Below are 24656 nucleotides of genomic sequence, written 5' to 3' on the forward strand. Positions count from 1 at the left end.
TAATTTGATAGGGGTTATTGACTCTGTAGATCGCTTTTGGTAGTACAGCCTTTCTCACAATATTGATTCTTCATACCCAGAAACATGGAATATCTCTCCATCTGTTTATGTCATCTTTGATTTCTTTCATTAGTGTCATAATTTTCTGTGTACAGTTCTTTTGTTGCCTTAGGTAAGTTTATTCCTACATATTTTATTCTTTTTGTTGCAATGGTGAGTGGGATTGATTCCTTAATTTCTCTTTCTGATTTTTCACTGTTCAGTTCAGTTCAGTCACTCAGTCATGTCTGACTCTTTGTGACCCCATGAATCGCAGCACGCCAGGCCTCCCTGTCCATCACCAACTCCCGGAGTTTCATTGTTAGTTTATAGAAATGCAAGTGATTTGTGTGTATTGATTTTGTATCTTGCAACTTTACTAAATTCACTGATTAGCTCTAATTCTCCCAGCAATCTTGATTCCAGCTTGTGATTCATCCAGGCTGGCATTTCACATGATGTACTCTGCATGATCCATGAAGGGGATATAGACATATAGTCACAATTTTTTTAGATTCTTTTCCCATATAGGTCATTACAGAGTACTGAGTAGAGTTCCCTGTGCTTAACAGTAGGTCCTTATTATCCCCCTAGGATTATAACAAGATTTATCCAGGAGTCAGCCAACTGGCTTTCCCAAAATTGTAACCAAGGGTGTGCAAGACCAGCTCATACAGCTCAGAGTGTGTGCTCACAATTCTGCATTCTGTGATGCCATGTTGGTAGCTTGAAATCAGCCATGGTGGAAATACTTACATCACAGAAATTGGCAAGTGCTATAAGTCAAAACCCTCCTACCCCCTGGATGAGCTGGTTGTTAAATATTTACCAGACCACTGGTCGTACATAATTCAAAATATACCTATTATTCAGGCTGCCCTATATTCACTTGTTATAGGAAGAAGTTTGAAAACTCACCATCAATGGTCTTATCATTTTATTTCACATATCAAATAACAGACTGAACCTATAAAGATTTTTGTACAAACCTCAGTAACCTTCATCAACAATAAAAAAAAGACAGCTTGAAGTTGTCTATACGTAATCAGAATGTGCATATTTTTATAGTTAACTTCATTCTGGTACAGTATTGAAAATGCTGCTATGTAGTAGGCATAGAACATACCTATTTTCAGCTAGCATCAACAAGGATTTTATCATTCCAGTAATTACTGTATCTAATAACACTATCTTAGGTACTGACTCATTCTGGAAGCTTCAGTATCTTTTAGGCTTTAGAGATTATAAAACCAAAATCTTTTCTTTTAAGTCTTGCTGAAAGAGTTGATTCAGCTTCCTGTTCCAGGTCATTGACTCATTCTCTCCCAGCCTTCACCCTGCACACACACAAAGAAAGGCCATCAATAAGGTTCAAGCTTCTATTATGGAATATAAAGCAATAACGTTTGAAATAGCACCTTGGAGGCCTGAAGGAGTTAACACATCTTTCAGTAGTGCCTACTTTACAGCTCTGGAGTATTTTGGACCCTGAAAACCTGGATTATTATTCATTCAAAAAAAAAGAAGAATCCAGTTAGAGGAAAAACCTCATTCACTAAGCAATAAAGGATATGCTTGCAAATAACTTTTGAAAATAAGATGACCGGAAACTTTTTGCTATAAACAGCAGGGATTTGAACTTAATCCTCACCTAATTATGTGGCAAAATAAAAGATAAGATGGTTCCAGAATCAAGGACACAAGTCAACTTCAAAATGCTGTTTCCTGGGCAGAACCCAGTGAGATCCCCTATGGAAAAATTCGATCTTTGCTAATCAGAACAGGAAGAAAAAGAAAGAAGTCTCACTGTATCTACCAACCAGTGTATTTTTCATCACAACCCTGAGAATTTTCTGGGAACTCTGAAACCTTTCTGAGTTTTAGAGATTATTCCATATGTTAATCAAGGTTCTTTTGATTATAGTATGACTGATTTTGTTTTCTAAAAATGTCCACATTAATATGCATTCTGCTAACTGCTAAGTCACTTCAGTCATGTCTGACTCTGTGCGATCCCATAGATGGCAGCCCACCAGGCTTCCCCATCCCTGGGATTCTCCAGGCAAGAACACTGGAGTGGGTTGCCATTTCCTTCTCCAATGCATGAAAGTGAAAAGTGAAAGTGAAGTCACTCAGTTGTGTCCGACTCTAGCGACCTCATTGACTGCAGCCTACCAGGCTTCTCCGCCCATGGGATTTTCTAGGCAAAAGTACTGGAGTCTGGTCACATGTTATTCTCACTATGTGATGGTAACATTCCTTCATTGAGAGGCAGCAGCCTTTTGAGCATGGGTGGATCTTTGTATTGATAACTTCCTCCACAAATATTAATATGATAAGGTGGATATAACACCACATGACTTGGGAAACTAGGTTATAAAAAGTGATACAGCCTCCACCTGGTCCTCTCTCCTTGGGTCTGTGCCTTTGGAGCCCTAAGCCTCGAGGGGAAAGTCCACATACCTTGAAGCTACCATGATAAAGAGACCACAGATGGATAGAGAGATTTCTGCATAGCTCCAACTCTTGTAGTACCCAGCTGCTTGAGTCTTTCTAGGCCAGGCAGTGAAGAGTTCAGGCAATTTTAGCCCCTGGCCTGCAAGCTGCACTCACTGAAACCAAACTGTAGCGGAAACAAGCTGTCCATGCTAAGCTCTGCTCAGAGTGCAGGTTTTTAGGCAAAATAAGTGTTCTTATTGTAAGCCACTAAATTTGGGAATGTTTTTAAATCAATTATGTATTTATTTTTGGCTGTGTTGGGCCTTCATTGCTGCGTGGACTTTTCCCTAGTCGTGGCGAGTGGGGCTGCTCTTCATTACAGTGCGTGACCGTCTTATTGTGGTGGTTTCCCTTGTTGAGGAGCACAGTCTCTAAAGTGCGAGGGCTTCAGCAGTGGCAGCATGTGGGCTCAGCAGCTGTGGCACACGGGTTTTGGTGCTCTGAGGCATGTGGGATCTTCCCAGATTAGGGATCGAACTTGGTGTCTCCTGCAGTGACAGGTAGATTCTTTACCACTGAACCACACGGAAGCCCCTGGGGGGGTTTTTGTTACACAGCCATTGTAGCCAGAACAGCAAGTAAGAGAAGCCCCTCGAGTTAGCATTATCAAAATAGTGGAGGTTAGAGTATAAAGGTTCCAGAGCAGCCAATGGCTGCCCAGAAGAGGCATGGCAGGGTCTCTGGATGGGTTGAATAGGAACTCAATTAGAAAAGCAGCAGAAGCCAATCAGCTACTTTGCTCCAGCGTCATCTCTTTTTCTCCTTCTGTCTTCTTCTCTGGTCTCTTACTTCAGGGCCCTCACCTGTCGCCCAGAACACCTGCTTCCTTCTCTCTGCAGTCAGAGTTCTGACTGCCTAGGGTGCAATAGCACAGCTCTTGAGTTGTGCGTCCTTGATTTAAGAGACCAGCCCATGCTAACTAGCATCCTTTCATTCCAGTGGTAAATTCCTGGGAGAGAGGATCTAATTGGCTGGCCTTGAGTCACATGTCTGCTTCTGGTGCCTTCTGTCAACTGGGCAAGAGCCACATTGTACCAACGTGGCTGCTACTCCCAATCCCCAACCTCCTGGAGAATTCTTAGAAGGGAGGCGCAGAGGTTTCCACATATAATAGGCCTTTTTAAATTCTTGAGTCTTAGAAGGCACTTTGGGTGTTTTTTTGGTTGTTGCTGTTTAGTCACTATTTTTAGCTGTACATAAAACTCTACCATGGACTCCCTTTTAATTGGCTTGTTATTTCTTTACAGACCTGCTTAAACAGCCTCCTCCCCATTCTCATCCCAACCTCATGGTGATCTGAAAGGGTCCTTCCGGATCTCTACAACAACAAAGGAAGTGGAGGAGGTTGATGTGACCTCAAGGAGACGGGATTCAATAATTAATCTTTTCTATTTCATTTTTATTTTTTGAGGCACAATTTCTAATGTGAACTTAACTCCTTGCTTTCCTACTTTTAGCTGTTAGGCCTCTGAGCAACTGGGCTGATTAGACATTATGGAGGCACTCAGGGAAACTGAGGATACTTGATGAACTTTAAAAACTTTCCTTCCGTTAACAATTTCCCTTTACCAACTATGGTGTTAAAAAGTCAGGATAGAGGTTATCCCCCAGGAAAGGAAAGACTCCTTGGAACAGAGCCTGGCCCATAGGACACAATGTTAACTCTTATTGCTATCACTACCATTACTATAAGTGCTATTAGGCTGTAACAAAATAAAACGAAAAAGCATCTCTGTTCCTGCCTTTTACTATTCCATCCACTCCAGCTCAACAGCACCTACAACAATTCAGCAGGCATTGGCTGATGGCCTCTATGAGTCAGATCCACACACAAAGACCCTGGAGGCATATTTCTGGCCATTCTGGGTCCCCTACTGCAGAGACTGACAGTGTCTGATGGCCGCATCCTTGAAAGGTTCTGTGGTTCATTTCTTCCCTGGGTCACTGCTGGTGCTGTTCAGAGTTTTACACATTCCAATCCTGAGCCAGGGCGAACCTAGGGAACTCCCCTGGCTGGGTTTCCTTGGTAGAGCCTGGCCAGGCGGGGAGGTGAAGCAGGACTGATCTGCTCCGTGTTTGTGCTCTGTGGCAGTGGTTGTGTTGTGTTTTCTTTCACCGCGGCAGCAGTCAACTTTACCTGAATAGAAACACCCTGTGCGGCCCTTTGTAACACCAGTATTATTTTAAGGAAACATAAGGAGGTGGGACAAAAGAAAATGGCCATTAATCAGAACTCCAGTCCCACACAGCACTCTCCACAACAAGGTGCCTTTAGAACCATCCATGTTGAACAGTTGTCTAGGGGTCATTTGTAACCAAGGCACTGAGCAGTGGACAGGACCAAAAATGATTAGTTACCTCCTTTGGGATTCATGGTCACTGCCGTCCCCAGTGACTCCTGTTCTGCAGCTTGCTTCTGGCGCTGCACCGACAGACAAGCCAGGAACTCACTGAAATGAAATTGGTGAAAAACGTAAGGGAAACACTGCTTCTATGTAGGCACGCCTAATGCTGTAATGACGGTCTAAGCCCAAAATGAAAACAAAACAAAAACACCATGACACTGAAGCAGTGTTTTTTCATTTATTTTCTCCCTCCCTTCCTGAATAAGCAGCTTCCTGAGACCACCTTGATATATATTCCTCTTCCCTTTCAGATACACAATTGGGTGTTTCACAGCTTGGTTTCCTCCTGTCCTCACCTGGGCAGGTGCACAGCTAGGGAAAAGGACCAGGAGAGCCGGGAGAACAAGGGCTGCAATTTGGTAGGGAGCAGTAGATCCCCCATCCCCTTCCCACTGCACTGCAGCCTTGGCATGTGGGGGGGGAATCTTCCCACTTGGTTACTTCCAGGCAGGGTCATCAAGTGTTTAAGGGCATGAACGCCCAGTCAAAATGCTTGGGTTTGAATCCTGGCTCAGTCACTTTTCTTAAAGTTTGACCCCTCTATTGCCTCAATTTTCCCATCTATAAAATGGGAATAATAATACCACTATTACAAGTACTTCCTAGACTTGTGGTGAGATTAAATGAGTTAATATCTGTAAAACAAAACAGAGTCTTGCACATATTAACCACCCAATAAATGTGAGCTGTTACTATTATTATCACCTTGGAATATCTCCAGATCATGGCACAACATCATTATATTATATTATCTCCAAGCTGCATACCATAAAACCACCAATGGGCAATCATCAGCTTGTCCTTTTGCTAGTTTAGTTCCTAAACACTGTCATGTGATCCAAGGTGAGACACCTTGGGCTGACTTAAGTCAGTGAAGACTAACGTGAGGTTCCAGGATTCTATTTTGCCAGGAATCCTAAGAATACTTCCATGGGAATTTTCAGATACACAACTACAGACACTCACTGTAGCATTATTCATATGGCGGAAAACTGGACACAGGCTACATGCGGGATGATCTGAGGATGATTAGGTCAGGGACAACAAATACTCCAAGTACCACGTGGCCATTAAGAGGGGTGCTTTTGATGAATTTTTATGACAAGCAAATGCTCCTGAAATAAGTATTAAGTAAAAATGCAGGCTTCAAAACTGTGTGCACAGTAGGATCACATTTGGTAACTATATATGCACATTTGCAGAGAAAACAAACGTCTAGGGAAATGCACGAAGACGCTAACAGCGGGCTTCCCACAGGTGGAAGAACTCAGAGCGTGGTTTTTATTTATACTTTTCGGTGTTCCATGTTTTACACACAAATACAAATTATTTTTATATTTGGGGAAAACAGTAAGTCATGAAACCAAAAATTTAATAAAGACTCTTTCAGAAGACACACGGAGGACTAACAGGAACTGAACCCTTGTTTCCTAAACTCCTAATCTATATTATTTTTGTAAGCCCCACACACCACCATATAAAGAGATAGGTGTTGCTAACTCTTTATCTTAGTTTTGCTTTGAAAAGAAGGAAATCGCTCAGTTAAGAAGAGAGAGAGAGGTGGGTAGGAGCAGTTAGGGAGGATAGCAAGGGCCTCTTAAGCTATAGGATACAACCTGGCATTGACTAATCATGACCACTTGTTATCACCACATTGCGTAGAAACATCGTCGGCCCAAAGCAAAATGAGAGAGAGCCATCTATCCTCTTTCGGAAGAAGTTAAAAAGAAAAGAAAGGAAAAAATACCAAACTTCTGGGGTTAAAAAGAAAGAAAGAAAAGGAATACAAATGCAAATAGGACATCAAACAAATCCAAGCAGACGAGTAACAGAATTCCCATGCCTCTGCAGGCAGACTCTTGCCAATAAACTGCCCATTTTGAATCCTACACCTAACGAAAGATTATTAAGAAGAGCCTATTCTGCAAGCACTCAGAAAACATCAGGGAATGCCAGGGCATGGGTACTGCCCTCTGTCTGAGGGACCAGGCCCCCGCAGCTGTATTCCCAGGAGAGAGAGTCTTGCAGGAGCTGTGCCTTGGCCTCAGGGGCAAGATTAATAAAATTAGGATTATTTATGATGCAGTAGTGATTTAATAATATTTTTCAAGAACCTGAAGGATTTATGTAGAGGAACTGCTGTTTTAGTAACTAAACCCTTTTGGATGGACTCCAAGATAAACCAGACTTGTCTGGCTTCCGCCCCGAGTCCCTCCACCTCTCCCAGTTTCTCTTGGCAAATAATCTCTTCTACGTCGCTGGAGGGTGATGGTCAAGGGGATGACCTTCCTGGCTGCTTTATCAACCCTCACCTCCACCTCAAAATATCTCTTAGCTCCTCTTTTTTGTTCCTTCAAATCTCAGAGGAAGAATCAAGAGGGGAGGGGGTGCCTTCTGCATGCCAGGAGCTGGCAGACACATTACCTCATTTAATTCCCACAAACACTTTGTGAGGTAGTCATAATTATCCCTATTTCGCTTGTTAGTGGATAGAAGAAATTTATCCTCTTAGCAGCTGGTAGAATTCCTCTTGGGGACAGAAGCAGCTTTGTGAGGAAATGCCCTTGACTAGCCTCTTTTGGCTGAAGCGGGTGTATAGGGAAATGGGTGGAGAATGGTGGTGGGCAGGGGCACTGTGGGCCCTTCACTCAGAAAGAAGGGAGGTAGATGAGAGGAAGAGGCTTAGAAAAATACTGTGGGGCACAGAATGACCCTATTCCCAAAAGTATAGCTCTTCAAATCTCCAATAAATTTCCTCAATTCATGAAGTGCTTGCTGAAAGAATTTTCTGAATGTGCTGGGTGGCATAGCGTGAAACAGGAGCCCCATGCGTTTCACCTGAGATGGTGACAGGTGGCTCCATAAGGAAATGTTTCCTAAATCAAAGAGTAGGTAGGGCCCACTTGACATCTGAGTTACATAAAGGTTGGGGGAGGGGGTGGGGATGGTGGAACTGAGGCTCAGAGAAGTTAATCAACTTTCCTAGTATCACACAGCAGTAATGCATATATTAGCAGAGACAAAAGTGAACTCAGCTGTTTATCTCCGATGTCTTTTTTTTTTTTTTTTACACTATTCTACAGGCTGCAATGACATGGTTTCTCTTCACCAAAGCCACCTCTTCCACTGATAAAGTCCATCACATGTAGGAAGAGTGTTGTTGTTGTCGTTCAGTTGCTCACTTGTGTTTGACTCTTTTCTGACCTCATGGATGGTAGCCCACCAGGCTCCTCTGTCCTTGGGATTTCCCAGGTAAGAATACTGGAGTAGGTAGTCATCCCCTCCTCTAGGAGATCTTCCTGACCCAGGGACTGAACCCACGTTTCTTGCATTGGCAAGCAGATGCTTTACCACTGAGCCACCAAGGAAGCTCACAGTAAGAGTTGTTGTTGCTGTTCAGTTGCTCAGTCATGTCCAACTCTTTGTGACCCCATGGACTGCAGCAGGCCAGGCTTCCCTGTCCTTCACCATCTCCTGGAGCTTGCTCAAACTCATGTCCGTTGAGTCAGTGATGCCAACCAACCATCTCATCCTCTGTTGTCCCCTTCTCCTCCTGCCTTCAATCTTTCCCAGGATCAGGATGTTTTCTAATGAGTTAGCTCTTTGCATCAGGTGGCCAAAGTACTGGAGTTTCAGCTTCAGCATCAGTCCTTCCCATGAATATTCAGGATTGATTTCCTTTAAGATTGACTGGATGGATCTCCTTGTAGTTCAAGGGACTCTCAAGAGTCTTCTCCAACACCACAGCTCAAAAGCATCCATTATTTGGTGCTCAGCCTTCTTTATGGTCCAACTCTCACATCCATACATGACTACTGGAAAAAAACATAGCTTTGAATATACGGACCTTTGTTGGCAAAGTAATGTCTCTGCTTTTTAATATGCTGTCTAGGTTGGTCATAGCTTTTCTTCCAAGGAGCAAGCGTCTTTTAATATCATGGCAAGAAGTAGTGAGTATTTATTGAGTGTCTACTACATACCAGGCATTGTTGCAGGCATTAGCTCATTTGGTCTTCACCACATCACTGTGCATTTGAGAGTATAATTATTCACATTTTAAAACATGGGAACGGCTGCTTAGAGAAGGTAAGACACTGGCTCAAACTCCTACTATGCTATGTGGTGAAACCAGCCTTCGAACCAGACTGTTGTATTCTCTCATCTCCCATCCCTTCCCACCTCCTTCAGGAACGATTTCTCTAATGAACCCATCTAATTAACCCATTCTCTCCCTGTCACATCCTGGGCTGTACCCTGGGATGGGATCCGGTAGAGTTTGTAGAGGCCGTGCAACACTGAACACAGAAGAGGCTTTGATGAGCTCAAGGTAAAATCACTGTCCACAGCTCAGGCTAATTTCTCTAAAGGGCCAGTCAGTAAACATCCTTGGCTTTACAGTCTCTGATGCCACCTACTCTGCTGCTGTGACGTGAAAAGTAACCATAGATGTAAATAAAACACAGCACAGCTGTGTTCCAGTAAGAATTTATTTATGGACACTGAAATTTGGGTTTCATATACTTTTTATGTATCACAAAATATTCTTCTTTTGATTTTTTCCCCCCAACCATTTAAAAAGGCAAAACCCATTCTTCTTCTCACAGAAGAATGGGAGGCAGGCTGGATTTGGCTCATAGGTGACAGTTTGGTGACCCCCAGTTTTACTAACCCCGCTCCTTTTTGGCTCTGTACCAGCTGGGTCTGTGTTGAGGCTGAACAGCCTGCAGGCTGGGCTTTGATCCCTCCTGCCTCAGAATCACACGGGTTCAGTTCCCGAACCCTGTTCATTGCTCTCATGAGGAGCTCTTCTCCAATCCTACAGCTTCTCCTGCCAAAGCAGAAGAGAAGTTGTCTGCTATCCCTGAAGGAGGAGGCCATAAAATAAGATGAAACTGCCATCACATAGATGACCCTGGTGAAGCTAAGCCCTGGGGACAGATTAAAGGAGGGTCACCCTAAGGCTACAAGGTTTGAGAATAACATGCTTCAAAAAGATGGAACATTGTAGAAGAAAAATCTCTAGGAAGAGTGAAGACATTCCTAAGAATCTGAGACCAAGGAAAGAATCCTGGAGCCAGAAATAGAAGTACATGAGGCAAAAGCCAGAGGGCAAGAGACAGTGGAACTAGGGAAGGACTGGAATGTAACTCAGCCCAGGGCCAGGGGGCAGCTTATAGCCAGACCCCTAGAGAAGACCAACACGCGCTAAGAAAAGACTGAGAATTCATTAACAATCTGGTATGTTTCAGGCACTATTGCTGGGTTCTTTATATTTATTATCCTATTTAACCCTTCCAACACTCTAGTAAAAACAACATTTTTAAAAAATCTCCTTGCGTTTATTGATATTATTTTACTTTTTGGCTGTGCTAGGTCTTCATCACTGCACACAGGCTTTCTCTAGTTGTGTGCTTCTCATTGCAGTGGCTTCTCTTGTTGCAGAGCACAGCCTCTAGCTGTGAAGGCTTCAGTAGCTGTGGCACACAGGCTAAGTTGCCCTGTGGCATGTAGAATCTTCCACACCAGGGATTGAACCTGTGTTCCCCTGCATTGGCAGGCAGATTCTTAACCACTGGACCACCAGAGAAGTTTGCATTTATTATTATTGATTGATCGTGCATCGTTCATGTAACAGACATTGGGCCAGAAGCTGAAGATATGTCACTAAGCAAAAACAGGTCTTGTACCTGCTGTCATGGAGACTCTAGTCAAGTACAGGACTTGGTAAATTTTTCTATGAAGGGCCACAGTAATTAGGCATTTTGAGCCATAAAGGCTGCTGCAACTCAACTCTGTGGCCGCAGATAATATGTAAATAAGTGGGCATGATTGTGCTTCAATAAAACTTAAAAATGTATATATTTATTTATTTCTTTGGCTGTACCAGGTCTTAGTTGAGGCATGCAGGATCTTCGATCTTCATTGCTGCATGAGGGATATTTTTAGTTTTGGCATGCAAATTAATTGTGGCATGCAGGATCTAGGTCCCCCTACCAGGGGTTGAACCTAGGCCCCTGCCCTGGAAGTGCAGAGTCTTAACCACTGGACCACCAGGGTCCCTCGATAAAACTTAATTTACAAAAACAGACTACAGGCCAAAGCTGGAGATAGTTTGCTGACCCCTGGTTTAGGAAAAGAGAAATATTAAGCAAAGAATGACACAAATAACAATATTAAGTGTTATCATATAAGTTCCTCATAGTGGAAAAAAAAAAAAAAAAAAAAACCTATAAACAGGAGGGATTTTTACTTATTTAGAGAGATCAAGGATTTCCTAGAGGGAGTGGACCTTACATCTAGATCTAGGAATTATTGAAGAGGCAGACAAGACTATTCCAGACAGAAGACAGAGTATGTGCAAAGGCCCTGTGGTAGAAGGGAGCATGAAAAACAAATTGAAGCAGATTTATGCAGTTGGAGCAGAAAGAGTAAGATCAGTGGACACAAGATGAAGCTGAAAAAGGCAGGTAGGGGCCGGACTACTAAGACCTATGGATCTCGTCAAGGAATTAGACTCTATTTAAACACAGAAACTATGGCACAAGAAGTTAAGTAACGTGCAGTACACTGTATAGCTAGTGAAAGACAAGCTAGAGGAGTCTGTTTATCTCTAGACCCAAATTCTGTATTCTGTTCACTTTGGTTTTATGTTTGCCTAGTGTCTTTACAAATTTCCCTTTATGAAACTCCAAATGCTCGCAACTAAACTAAAAGGAAAGGAAATTTTGTTCACACATAGACTAGAAAGTTAGCAATTCCTCGACATCAGCTGCAAACCAGAGAAAGCCTCATAGAGAAGTCCTAACTGCAGAGAAAGAAGTACAAAGATTGGGGATATCTGTGTTCTGTACTCTCTTCTCATTTCCGAGGTTCATGGAGACTTATTAAATTGTTCTTTATATTCCATGTCAAATAATGGTCTTTAGAATATCGCCAGACTCCTTACCAACTCTGACGTTCCTTCTTCATCTAGCCCCTGCCTACCTCTGTGGTTGTCATCACCACCTCATCGGCCTCTCTCCCCTCTGAGAAAATCGGACAACTTGAAAATTTCCATGAAAACTCCTTCTTTAATTCCTTCTGCTGGAAAGCCCTCCCTTTGTCTGGATACCTGCCCTTTTTTAAGAGTCAATCCAGCAATTACTCCTCAGGCCTCCCTTTCTGCAGGAAGCCTTCCTAGCCTCTTCCCCACCTAGCCAGAACACTGTGCTCCTGTTTGCTCCCGCAGGTCCCTGTGTTAATGGCTAACATCCTGAACTACTGCTCATGGTCAGCCTTCCCCACTGGACTCTGCCTGACAGCAAAGAACTTATCTGATAGGCATTTAACATTTTCCATGTAGAGGTTAACTTGCTGTTACTCCACTTGTTTCTGCTTCTTAATTATCCTCATATTTCTCCTTTCGAGTTCCTAGAGTCAGCAGTTCTCAAAGTGGGATTCCTGGTCTGACAGCATCAGCATCACCTGGGAACCTGCTAGACATGCAAATTCTCCAGCTTTCCTCCTTCTCACGAATCAGAAACTCTGGAAGGCCAGCAATCTGGGCTTTTCAGAAGCCTGCAGGCAGGTCTGCTGTGCACTAACATTGGAGAATCACTGCCTTGGAGGAAGTTACTGTTCATTAAGCTGCTGCTGGTTCCCTGAGCATGGCACCCAGTTGTTTTCAATCTGGAAAAGAAAAAGCGGAACTGAGGAAATGACAATTTAAGCTTTTATTAGGCTGGTGTTTTAGAGAAGGAACGTTCTGACAGAGCATTTCAAATATGCGACTGGTTGAACGAAGGCTCTCCTTCATACGCCTTTAAAACAAGGCTGATTCTCCTCCAGTCTGGCTCAGTCCAGCCTGGGTGTAATTTTGCTGAAGGGCTGGGGTTTGGATGAGATAACCTCACCACCTACCTTCTAGTGCTCAGGTTCTCTGCTTCTAGGATATTCTATACACTATGAACGATAGACAAGTTAGGAAGCAGAGCATTATTGCTAGGGGACTTTAGGCTTTCAATCCACAAGGAAGTATCTGCTTATTTTTTCCCCCCTCATAAGGTGAGTCTGCCACTCTACACTCGTAAAAAGAGATGACCGGGACCTTTTGAGAAAGGTAATTGTTTGGTGTTAGGTCATAAAAATGAATCCTTGCTTTGTTTTCAAAGGAACACGCTCTTCATGCAACCTGTACAAACTGAATGACAAGCAGGTGAGGTCTAAGATTGGAAAGATAAAACTTCGTTTGTTGATTTTTGGCCTAGAGCTGAAACAATGGGACAAAGGAGCGGCTTGTTGGTATAAGCCCCATAAAACATAATAATATTAGTCATGTAAACAGAAGAAAACAGGAGAGGCTTAATGAGATAAATTACACCAGTCACCACAGTAGGGATTAAAATATTCTGATAAAGCAAACACTAAAAGGTCCAAAAGAAAGGATAAAGGGAAGAGTGATAACTTCGGATTGGCAAAACAATGGATCCTTCTATCTCTCACAAGAGGAGCTTTCAGAGGCTGCCTCGGCTGACTGGGAGTGCCCATTAAGATCCCACTTTTCATCCAAAAAAGAAAAAAAAAATCTCCCTCTACTCAAACCAATGGCAGACAAAGCCAACATGTTCTTTTCTTCTTTTCTATTCTTTTTTTTACCGCTTCACAATTGTGAAGCAATCTATTTTGTTCTGGAAGTCTGTGAACAGAATAAAGGAGCTCACAGGTTTGCAACTCTCTATTAGCATTCTCGAGATTTGCTGGTCTGACTTCCAAAGTGTTCCCCAGCCTAGGGGAAAACAGACAACTTACGGATGCTTAAGACTGCCCATGTACACAAATGCAAGTTTTTCAACTGGTTTCATAAGGACATTTGAACAACTGAAGTACAGTGCATGGATTTGTGCTGTTTAATAGGGCTTGGTGTAGACAGTATATATCTATCTATACCTATTGGTTTGGCATAGATAGTATATATTTGTATAGTTATCTTTTTAAAGTGTATATCTCTATCTATGAAGAAACAGAACTTTTTCAAAAGTTAGAACAAGTAAACTCTCACTGGCTCACACTTCTGTAAATTTCTTGGCAATGGTAATGAACGAACACAAGGTTGCCAAAAGTCAGTGAACATTTTAAAAACAACAACAGCAACAACCAGGCTACCAGACTCAGTTTTAGGTCAAGAGCTGACAATACAACTGCTAGAGGAGGACTCCATCTGTGCTTTTCAGGAACATCCTTCCTGAGTGTCAAAAAACTGAACCTCGGTGTTTTCAAAATAAACTTTTGTGGGTATAGTTTTTAAAAGTAATATGTACTCATTGAAAAAGCCCCCGATGCTGGGAAAGACTGAAAGAAAAAGGAGAACGGGGCAGCAGAGGATGAGATGGTTAGATAGCATCATCAACTCAACAGGCATAAATTTGAGCAAACTCTGGGAGATAGTGAAGGACACAGGAGTCTGGCGTGCTGCAGTCCATGGGGTCGCAGAGGGTCAGACACGACTGAGCAACTGCACAACAACAACATGTACGCATTTGTTATGGAAGATATTGAAAATGCAGAGATATTAAAGAAAAAAATTAAAGCAGCTTTGATTATAAGACCTACATAAAGTCACATTTTGGTTTGTTTCCTTACAGGCTTTGTTCTGTGCATATATTAAGATGTACACACACACATATACACAAATATTATCTAACTCAATATCATACTATGATATACTACATTTACGATTACACATTTATTATATATGTGTATATATATACATTTATTATATATGTATATATTATATATGTATATATATTTATTATATATATTTATTACTATATATTTACTACTACAGAACCTACTTTTTTCATGTAACAACTATAAACATTTTCTTGCCAACAAAAACTTGAAAGCAAAGGTTGTAAATTGGTGGCCAATGAAAACTAAGATCATGGCATCTGGTCCCATCACTTCATGGGAAATAGATGGGGAAACAGTGGAAACAGTGTCAGACTTTATTTTGGGGGGCTCCAAAATCACTGCAGATGGTGACTGCAGCCGTGAAATTAAAAGACGCCTACTCCTTGGAAGAAAAGTTATGACCAACCTAGATAGCATATTGAAAAGCAGAGACATTACTTTGCCAACAAAGGTCTGTCTAGTCAAGGCTATGGTTTTTGGATGTAAGAGTTGGACTGTGAAGAAAGCTGAGTGCTGAAGAATTGCTGCTTTTGAACTGTGGTGTTGGAGAAGACTCTTGCGAGTCCCTTGGACTGCAAGGAGATCCAACCAGTCCATTCTGAAGGAGACCAGTCCTGGGTGTTCATTGGAAGGACTGATGCTAAAGTTGAAACTCCAATACTTTGGCCACCTCATGTGAAGAGTTGACTCATTGGAAAAGACTCTGATGCTGGGAGGGATTGGGGGCAGGAGGAGAAGGGGACAACAGAGGATGAGATGGCTGGATGGCATCACTGACTTGATGGACGTGAGTTTGAGTGAACTCCGGAAGTTGGTGATGCACAGGGAGGCCTGGTGTGCTGTGATTCATGGGGTCGCAAAGAGTTGGACATGACTGAGCGACTGAACTGAACTGAAGTGAAATACATCTGATGGGCTCACAGGGTGTTCAGACATGTGGAACTCGGCTGATCCTGTGTGATAGGACTGTGCTTCCACTTTACTGCAGTTCTCACTGTGCCCTGTGGTTCTCCAACTTAGACTGTCAGTTGCTGTTTACAATTTCTCTTATACTCTTTGAAAAATTAGGAACATGAAATAGTTCTCTTCTCCATGTCTCCATTTTATAGCCAGACTACTTTACTCCTATTACTGTCTGGCATCCAAATGTGGAATCCTTTTACTAAAGGATGCTTTGCAAAGGCTTTTGAAAACACTGCATTATATGACTTCCATAATATATTGATCCAAAATTCTGTTATTGGACATTCAGTTTGTTGATATTACAAAAAATACTAAAAGGGACATCATTTTACATAATTTTGAAAAGATGAGTTCCTAGAAGCAGAATTGTTTTTGAAGGGTAAGAATATTTTCAAACTTTTGATCTATACTTCCAAGAGACTTTTAGAAAAATTGCCCAAATACATTATACTAACAGTGGAAGACTTTTCTTATTTCCCTCTCTATACCAAATCATTACTTTTTTTTTTTTTTTGGCCAATTTGAGTTAAAAATGGCATTTCAAGCAGTATATTAAGTGAAACAAATCAGACAGAGAAAGACAAATGCTACATGATCTCACTTATATAGGAAAACTAAAAAGAAAAAGGCATTTTATTTTTGCTTAATATGTATTTCATATTCATTTTTTCATATGTATTGATAATTGTATTTCCTTTGGGAATTGTCTGTTCATGTGTTTGCTCATTTCTCTACTAAGATAGTCATAGTTTCCTGAACGGATTACATAAAGTTTATATATTAATGACATTACTTGATCATCTGTGCCACAGGATTACCTCATTTCTTTTTTTTTTAAGATTTTTTTAATGTGGATTATTTTTTAACAGTCACCATTGAATTTGTTACAATACCTCTTCTGTTTTATGTTTTAGTGTTTTGGCCACATGGCATATGGGATCTTAGCTCCCAGTTCAGGGGTCGAACCCTCACTCCCTGAATTGGAAGGCGAAGTCTTAACCACTGGACCATGAAGGAAGTCCCTCTACATTTCTTATATTAATGTTTTCTTATGATCTCTTTTGCCTGCTGAAGCATATAACATTCAAATGTGGCAATACTTTGTTTTTTCCCTTTGCTTTTATGCTTACAAAGTGCTCTATCTTGTGATCAGGTAAAATTTCACCTCTATTTTCTTCTGTTCTTTTATGGCTTCTTTTTTTACATTTATGCTTGTAGTAACTCTCTTGCCCTCTCAGCAACATGACACAGGGATCTGCAGTAAAACATTCTGTTTTTTGGTTCTGTGCATTTCATTATCCAGAGATACCTATTACTTCTCTATATTCTCAGACTTATAATGGCTTCTAGCATTTTTGCAATCTTTTAAACAAATATTTCTTACACTGATATGTGCACAAAGGGTAATTTAGAGAATACCTTAACATGCAGTTGTCCTGCTCCCTGAGGTAGGTCCCAGAAATATGCATGTTCACCAAGCATCTGAAAGATTTTTTCTGCAAAGTGGTGTAGGAACTATTCGGCCTTATTATCCATTTGCACATGTCTATATTTATACATGTATGTCTACACAGATCTATCTCCACAACCATGTCTGTGTAGCCTCCACTGAACATCTTCAGCTGTGTATCTCCCAGGTGCCCCAAACTCAAGCCAAAGGAGAATTCATTACCTCTTCATTCAAAACTCTTCATCCTTTGAGCACCATTTTACTTACTGACAGTGAAAGTGAGAGGTTTCCCTGCCCCAAATCTGAATGAGAGATTTTTCCCAGAAGCTCTGGTACCTATCTGTGGATAATAGTATTTAGAAACTAAGACCTGGGCACTAGGTATACTTATAATTATCTTGTCTTCCTTTTAACTCTTTCCTTGACCACCATCCCAGCAGTGGGATTATTGGATTAGAGAAGATGAAATATTTTATGGCTCTTGATTCAATATTGACAAAGGTATAACCAGTCCATTTGTGGGCTCTGTTGGGATACATACCATTGCCTGTCTTCCCCCAGACAGTGTCAGTTGCTAATATTAAAGCCTTAGCATTACCTAACAGTGTCCTCCTGATATTAGAACTTCAGGAAGAGGTTCTGAGGTATAGCTCCTGTCACTGCCCTCTCTATTCCTCCAGGGATCTTTGCCATAAGGGAGAACAGACACACACTGAACAACAGTCAAATGGGGAAAAGGAACCAGCTGGGCAAGTGCCATGTCCAGCTCCCATACCTACCCCCTTCCAAATCAGTGTGTCTCTGATTCATTTGGAGAGAAAGATGGGGCCAAGACCAGGACTCCTAAACAAATCTCCCTACTTTGCTTTGTTTCCTTAGTCTAAACATCCTCAGAAGGCACCGGGAAGGCAAGCCTGGCCCTTCACAATAGCAGGAAGCAAAAAAGAAAAAGGTTAAACAAAGTTTCTTGACTGCAATGAACAGTAACAGAACCCTTCAATAAATGTGTCCTAGATTATCATGTTGGGGGGAATGGAAAACACTGAGGGTGGTGGCCAAGAAAGGGGTAGAAAGGGGGCAGAAGTACAAGGGCAAAAGGGAGCCCCCAGAGTTACCATCTGTGATGAGACGGGGGCTGGGGGCAATCCTGTCTCCTAGAAGTGCCACCAGGCACATTATCCAGCCATGTCTGTCCTCCCTTCCCTGTGATGAAGCCCACATTTGCCCACTCAAACTAACTCTACAGGAGACCCAAGAAGCCCTGAGAAAGAACAAGTCTTACTACAGGCTGTTTCAATTTCCTTAAGGACTATAAGAAAAAAGATGCCAGGGAAGAATCAAAGCAGGTGTGGTTTGTCTTGACAAATCTTACACCAGTTCAAAAACATGCCATTTCTGTGTTGTTGCTGTCTGTGAGTTCAAGAGAGCACTCTTCTAAGACTTTTCTCACGCTCTGGGGTGACAGGAACTCTGACCATTTCCAAACTGGACTTCTCTAGGTCCATCTCCTTCAGTTAAACCCAGAGGTTAGGCTTTGGCTCAAAGTGGTAGTCAGTAACCCACCTGAGGGGTGGCAGCCCCCAGGTTGAGGAATGCTGACTACAGAGTATCTCTGCCACCCACTAGCTAGTGAGATTTGAGGAAAGCCAGCAACTCTCTGACAAACATAGACAATGTATTAAAAAGCAGAGACATTACTTTGCCAACAAAGGTCCATGTAGTCAAAGCTATGGTTTTTCCTGTAGTCTTGCATGCATGTGAGAGTTGGGCCACAAAGAAGGCTGAACACCGAAGAATTGACGCTTTTGAGCTGTGGTTCTGGAGAAGACTCTTGAGAGTCCCTTGGACTGAAAGGAGATCAAATCAGTCAGTCCTAAAGGAAATCAGTCCTGAATATTCATTGGAAGGACTGATGTTGAAGCTGAAACTCCAATACTTTGGCCACCTGATGTGAAGAGCTGACTCACTGGAAAAGACCCTGATGCTGGGAAAGATTGAAGGCAGGAGGAGCAGGGGACGACAGAGGATGAGATGGTTGGATGGCACCATTGACTCAACAGACATGAGTTTGAGCAAGCTCTGGGAGATGGTGAAGGACAGGGAAGCCTGGCATGCTGCAGTCCATGGGGTTGCAAAGAGTCAGACACAACTGAGTGACTGAACAACATCAACAACAAAGCAACTTTCTCTGCCTCATATTCCATATGTGAAATAGAGATCCTCTAGTCAGAGTTCTCTAGAGATAAACAGAGTCAATAGGATGAGTATATGTGTGTGTGTGTGTGTGTGTGTGTGTGTGTGTACAGAGAGAGAGAGAGGAGAGGAGATTTATCAAAGGAACTGGTTCACATGACTGTGGAGGATGAGAAGCCACATGATCTGCAGTCTGCAAGCTGGAGAACCCGTGAAGCCAGTGTGTAGTTCAGTCCAAGTCCTAAGGCCTGAGAACCAGGAGCATGATGTTGGACGGCTTAAGATATTTGTCTCAGCTCAAGCAAAGAGCAAATTTGCCCTTCCACGTTGTTCTATCCATTGGATGATGCTCACCCATATTGGTAAAGACTATCTTTACTTCGTCTACTGATTCAAATGCTAACCTCTTGCAGAATAACCCTCAGATACAGCAGAAATAATGTTTTAACATCTATCTGAGCATCTCATAGCCTTGTCAAGATGACACACAAAATTAACCAGCACAGGAGGTGATAACATACTGACTTTAGAATCATTGTGAAGAATAAATGAATTCATACATAAAGTATTTAGACGAGTGAACTCAGGAATGATGGCTAGAAAATGAAGATAATGATAAGTAGGACTATAAAGCTGCCAAAAGGCATCTTCCTTCAACCTGCCATGGAACCTGAAGATTCCCTTTTGATCACTCTTACAATTTTCAATGGTCCCCAAAGTATGCTTCAGGGGGTGCAAGTATTTCAGGGGCTGGGCCAAAGTAACTCACTGCTAAAACTGAACAATGACAGCCTTCCCTGAACCCATTCTTCACTAGCTGCAGACCAAATTAAGCTAATGGATACAAATTTTAAACTTAAATTTTCATCCTACTTATAAGTTTTTATACCTTTGGTGCTATAAGTGTTTGGAAGGAATTAAGGGGTAGAAAATAAATATTATTGGCAAAACTCAAATGCTTGGTTGCCCAAGCCTAGCTCAATAGCCAGATGACTTTTCATGAAACTATACTCAATGGTTTTTACTTTAGACTGAAGATCTGTGAGTCATTTTTTGCTAGTAATATTAGTTTTTATGTATATGAGAGAATGTATTTGGTTGTGCCCTAGCATGAAATAGAATCAAGGCTCAGTGCCACCTGAAAGAATGAGTCCCTTGGTCAAGTATCAAAGGTCGTCATTGGTACCATCTCCAGGAACATGGCTCCACTAATCCCTACAGGGCTCACTGAGTGTAACAATCATTTGACCCTTAGCATGCAAGGGCGGCAACCGAGACGAGCTACCGCAAGACTGAGGTCAGGGGCGGCGGCCCAGAGGAGCAACCCTACGTCCAAGGAGCGGTGGCTGCGCAGGGCGCAGGAGGGCCGACAGGAGCTACTACACATTCAAGATCAGGAGGGGCGACCTTGTCCAAGGTAAGGAACAGCGCTTGCTTTGCTGGAGCAGCCGTGAAGAGATACCCCATGATCAAGGTAAGAGAAACCCAAGTAAGACGGTAGGTGTCGCAAGAGGGCATCAGAGTGCAGACACACTGAAACCATAATCACAGAAAACTAGCTAATCTGATCACATGGACCACAGCCTTGTCTAACTCAATGAAACTAAGCCATGCTGTGTGGGGCCACCCAAGATGGACAGGTCACGGTGGAGAGGTCTGAAAGAATGTGATCAATTGGAGAAAGGAATGGCAAACCACATCAGTATTCTTGCCTTGAGAACCCCATGAACAGTATGAAAAGGCAAAATGATAGGATACTGAAAGAGGAACTCCCCAGGTTGGTAGGTGCCCAATATGCTACTGGAGATCAGTGGAGAAATAACCCCAGAAAGAATGAAGGGATGGAGCCAAAGCAAAAACAATACCCAGCTGTGGATGTGACTGGTGATTGAAACAAGGTCCGATGCTGTAAACAGCAATATTGCATAGGAACCCGGAATGTCAGGTCCATGAATCAAGGCAAATTGGAAGTGGTCAAACAGGAGATGGCAAGAGTGACTATTGACATTCTAAGAATCAGCGAACTCAAATGGACTGGAATGGGTGAATTTAACTCAGATGACCATTATATCTACTACTGTGGGGAGGAATCCTTTAGAAGAAATGGAGTAGCCATCATGGTCAACAACAGAGTCTGAAATGCAGTACTTGGATGCAATCTCAAAAATGATAGAATGATCTCTGTTCGTTTCCAAGACAAACTATTCAATATCATAGTAATCCAAGTATATGCCTCAACCAGTAACACTGAAGAAGCTGAAGTTGAATGGTTCTATGAAGACCTACAAGACCTTTTAGAACTAACACCCAAAAAAAGATGTCCTTTTCATTACAGGGTACTGGAATGCAAAAGTCAGAAGTCAAGAAACACCTGGAGTAACAAGCAAATTTGGCCTTGGAGTGCAGAAGGAAGCAGGGCAAAGGCTAATAGAGTTTTGCCAAGAGAACACACTGGTCATAGCAAACACCCTCTTCCAGCAACACAAGAGAAGACTCTACACATGGACATCACCAGATGGTCAACACCGAAATCAGATTGATTATATTCTTTGCAGCCAAAGATGGAGAAGCTCTATAGAGTTAGCAAAAACAAGACCAGGAGCTGACTGTGGCTCAGATCATGAACTCCTTATTGCCAAATTCAGACTTAGATTGAACAAAGTAGGGAAAACCACTAGACCATTCAGGTATGACCTAAATCAGATCCCTTATGATTATACAGTGGAAGTGAGAAATAGATTTAAGGGACTAGATCTGATAGACAGAGTGTCTGATGAACTATGGACAGAGGTTTGTGACATTGTACAGGAGACAGGAATCAAGACCATCCTCATGGAAAAGAAATGCAAAAAAGCAAAATGGCTGTCTGAGGAGGCCTTACAATTGCTGTGAAAAGAAGAGAAGTGAAAAGCAAAGGAGAAAAGGAAAGATATAAGCATCTGAATGCAGAGTTCCAAAGAATAGCAAGGAGAGATAAGAAAGCCTTCCTCAGTGATCAATGCAAAGAAATAGAGGAAAACAACAGAATGGGAAAGACTAGAGATCTCTTCAAGAAAATAAGAGATACCAAATAAGAGATAAGATAACATTTCATGCAAAGATGGGCTCGATAAAGGACAGAAATGTTATGGACCTACCAGAAGCAGAAGATATTAAGAAGAGGTGGCAAGAATACACAGAAGGACTGTACAAAAAAGATCTTCACAACCCAGATAATCATGATGATGTGATCACTGACCTAGAGCCAGACATCCTAGAATGTGAAGTCAAGTGGGCCTTAGAAAGTATCACTATGAACAAAGCTAGTGGAGGTTATAGGATTCCAGTTGAGCTATTTCAAATCCTGAAAGATGATGCTGTGCAACTGCTGCGCTCAATATGCCAGCAAATTTGGAAAACTCAGCAGTGGCCACAGGACTGGAAAAGGTCAGTTTTCATTCCAATCCCAAAGGAAGGCAATGCCAAAGAATGCTCAAACTACCGCACAATTGCACTCATCTCACACACTAGTAAAGTAATGCTCAAAATTCTCCAAGCCAGGCTTCAGCAATACATGAACCGTGAACTTCCAGATGTTCAAGCTGGTTTTAGAAAAGGCAGAGGAACCAGAGATCAAATTGCCAACATCCGCTGGATCATCGAAAAAGCAAGAGAGTTCCAGAAAAACATCTATTTCTGCTTTACTGACTATGCCAAAGCCTTTGACTGTGTGGATCACAATAAACTGTGGAAAATTCTGAAGGAGATAGGAATACCAGACCACCTGACCTGCTTCTTGAGAAACCTCTATATAGGTCAGGAAGCAACAGTTAGAACTGGACATGGAACAACAGACTGGTTCCAAATAGGAAAAGGAGTACGTCAAGGCTGTATATTGTCACCCTGCTTATTTAACTTCTATGCAGAGTACATCATGAGAAACGCTGGGCTGGAAGAAGCACAAGCTGGAATCAAGATTGCCGGGAGAAATATCAATAACCTCAGATATGCAGATGACACCACCCTTATAGCAGAAATTGAAGAGGAACTAAAGATCCTCTTGATGAAAGTGAAAGAGGAGAGTGAAAAAGTTGGCTTAAAGCTCAACATTCAGAAAACTAAGATCATGGCATCTGGTCCCATCACTTCATGGCAAATAGATGGGGAAACAGTGGAAACAGTGTCAGACTCTTTTTTTTGGCGGGGGCGGGGGGGCAGTGCTCCAACATCACTGCAGATGGTGATTGCAGCCATGAAATTAAAAGATGCTTACTCCTTGGAAGGAAAGTTATAACCAACCTAGACAGTATATTAAAAAGCAGAGTTATTACTTTGCCAACAAAGGTCCATCTAGTCAAGGCTATGGTTTTTCCAGTGGTCATGTATGGATGTGAGAATTGGACCATAAAGAAGGCTGAGTACCAAAGAATGGATGCTTTTGAGCTGTGGTGTTAGAGAAGACTCTTGAGAGTCCCTTGGACTGCAAGGAGATCCAACCAGTCCACCCTAAAGGAGACTAGTCCTGGGTGTTCATTGGAAGGACTGATGCTGAGGCTGAAACTCCAATACTTTGGCCACCTCATGTGAAGAGTTGGCTCATTTGGAAAAGAATCTGATGTTGGGAGGGATCAGGGGCAGGAGGAGAAGGGGACGACAGAGGATGAGATGGCTGCATGGCATCATTGACTCGATGGATGTGAGTTTGAGTGAACTCCAGGAGTTGGTGATGGACAGGGAGGCCTTGTGTGCTGTGATTCATGGGATCGCATATAGTTGGACACGGCTGTGCGACTGAACTGAACTGATGCACTGTTTTAAAGTTGTTTTTTATTTTTTTTTTATTATTTGTTGTTGTTCATTCGCTAAGTTGTGTCAGACTGTTTGTGACCCCATTGACTGCAGCACACCAGGCTTCCCTGTTCTTCACCATCTCCCTGAGTTTGCTGAAATTCATGTTCTTGAGTCAGTGATGCTATCTAACCATTCATCCTCTGCTGCCCTCTTCTCCTTCTGCCTTCAATACACAGTTTGAAAGCATCAGTTCTTCAGTGCTCAGCGTTCTTTATGGTCCAACTCTCACATCCATACATGACTACTGGGAAAACCATAGGTTTGACTATGTGGACCTTTCTCGGCAAAGGGTTGTCTCTGCTTTTTAATACACTGTCTAGATTTGTCAAAGCTTTCCTTCCAAGGAGCAAGAGTTGTTTAATTTCATGGCTGCAGTCACCATATGCAGCGATCTTGGAGTCCAAGAAAAGAAAATCTATCACTCTTTCCACTTTTTTCCCTTCTGTTTCTCATGAAGTGATGGGACCGGATGCCATGATCTTAGCTTTTTGAATGCTGAGTTTTAAGCAAGCTTTTTCACTCTCCCCTTTCACCCTCATCAAGAGGCTCTCTAGTTCCTCTTCACTTTCTGCCATTAGAGTAGAATCATCTGCATATCTGAGGTTTTT

The 24656-nt window shown here is 42.2% G+C and overlaps 1 long non-coding RNA gene across 1 annotated transcript in view; it reads right to left on the reverse strand.

Annotated features, from left to right (window-relative positions):
• Positions 1–971: 971 nt before the first annotated feature.
• Positions 972–24656, reverse strand: part of LOC138988893 (uncharacterized) — a 41689-nt gene continuing 18004 nt past the window's right edge. Inside the window, exons 2-3 of the long non-coding RNA XR_011465129.1 lie at positions 4897–4988; positions 972–1376 (exon numbers count right to left, since the gene is read on the reverse strand). This is a non-coding gene — a long non-coding RNA (uncharacterized lncRNA). The remainder of the gene's footprint in view (positions 1377–4896; positions 4989–24656) is intronic.

This window comes from Bos mutus, chromosome 8 (assembly GCF_027580195.1).
Source record: "Bos mutus isolate GX-2022 chromosome 8, NWIPB_WYAK_1.1, whole genome shotgun sequence".
NCBI classification, from domain to species: Eukaryota; Metazoa; Chordata; class Mammalia; order Artiodactyla; family Bovidae; genus Bos; species Bos mutus.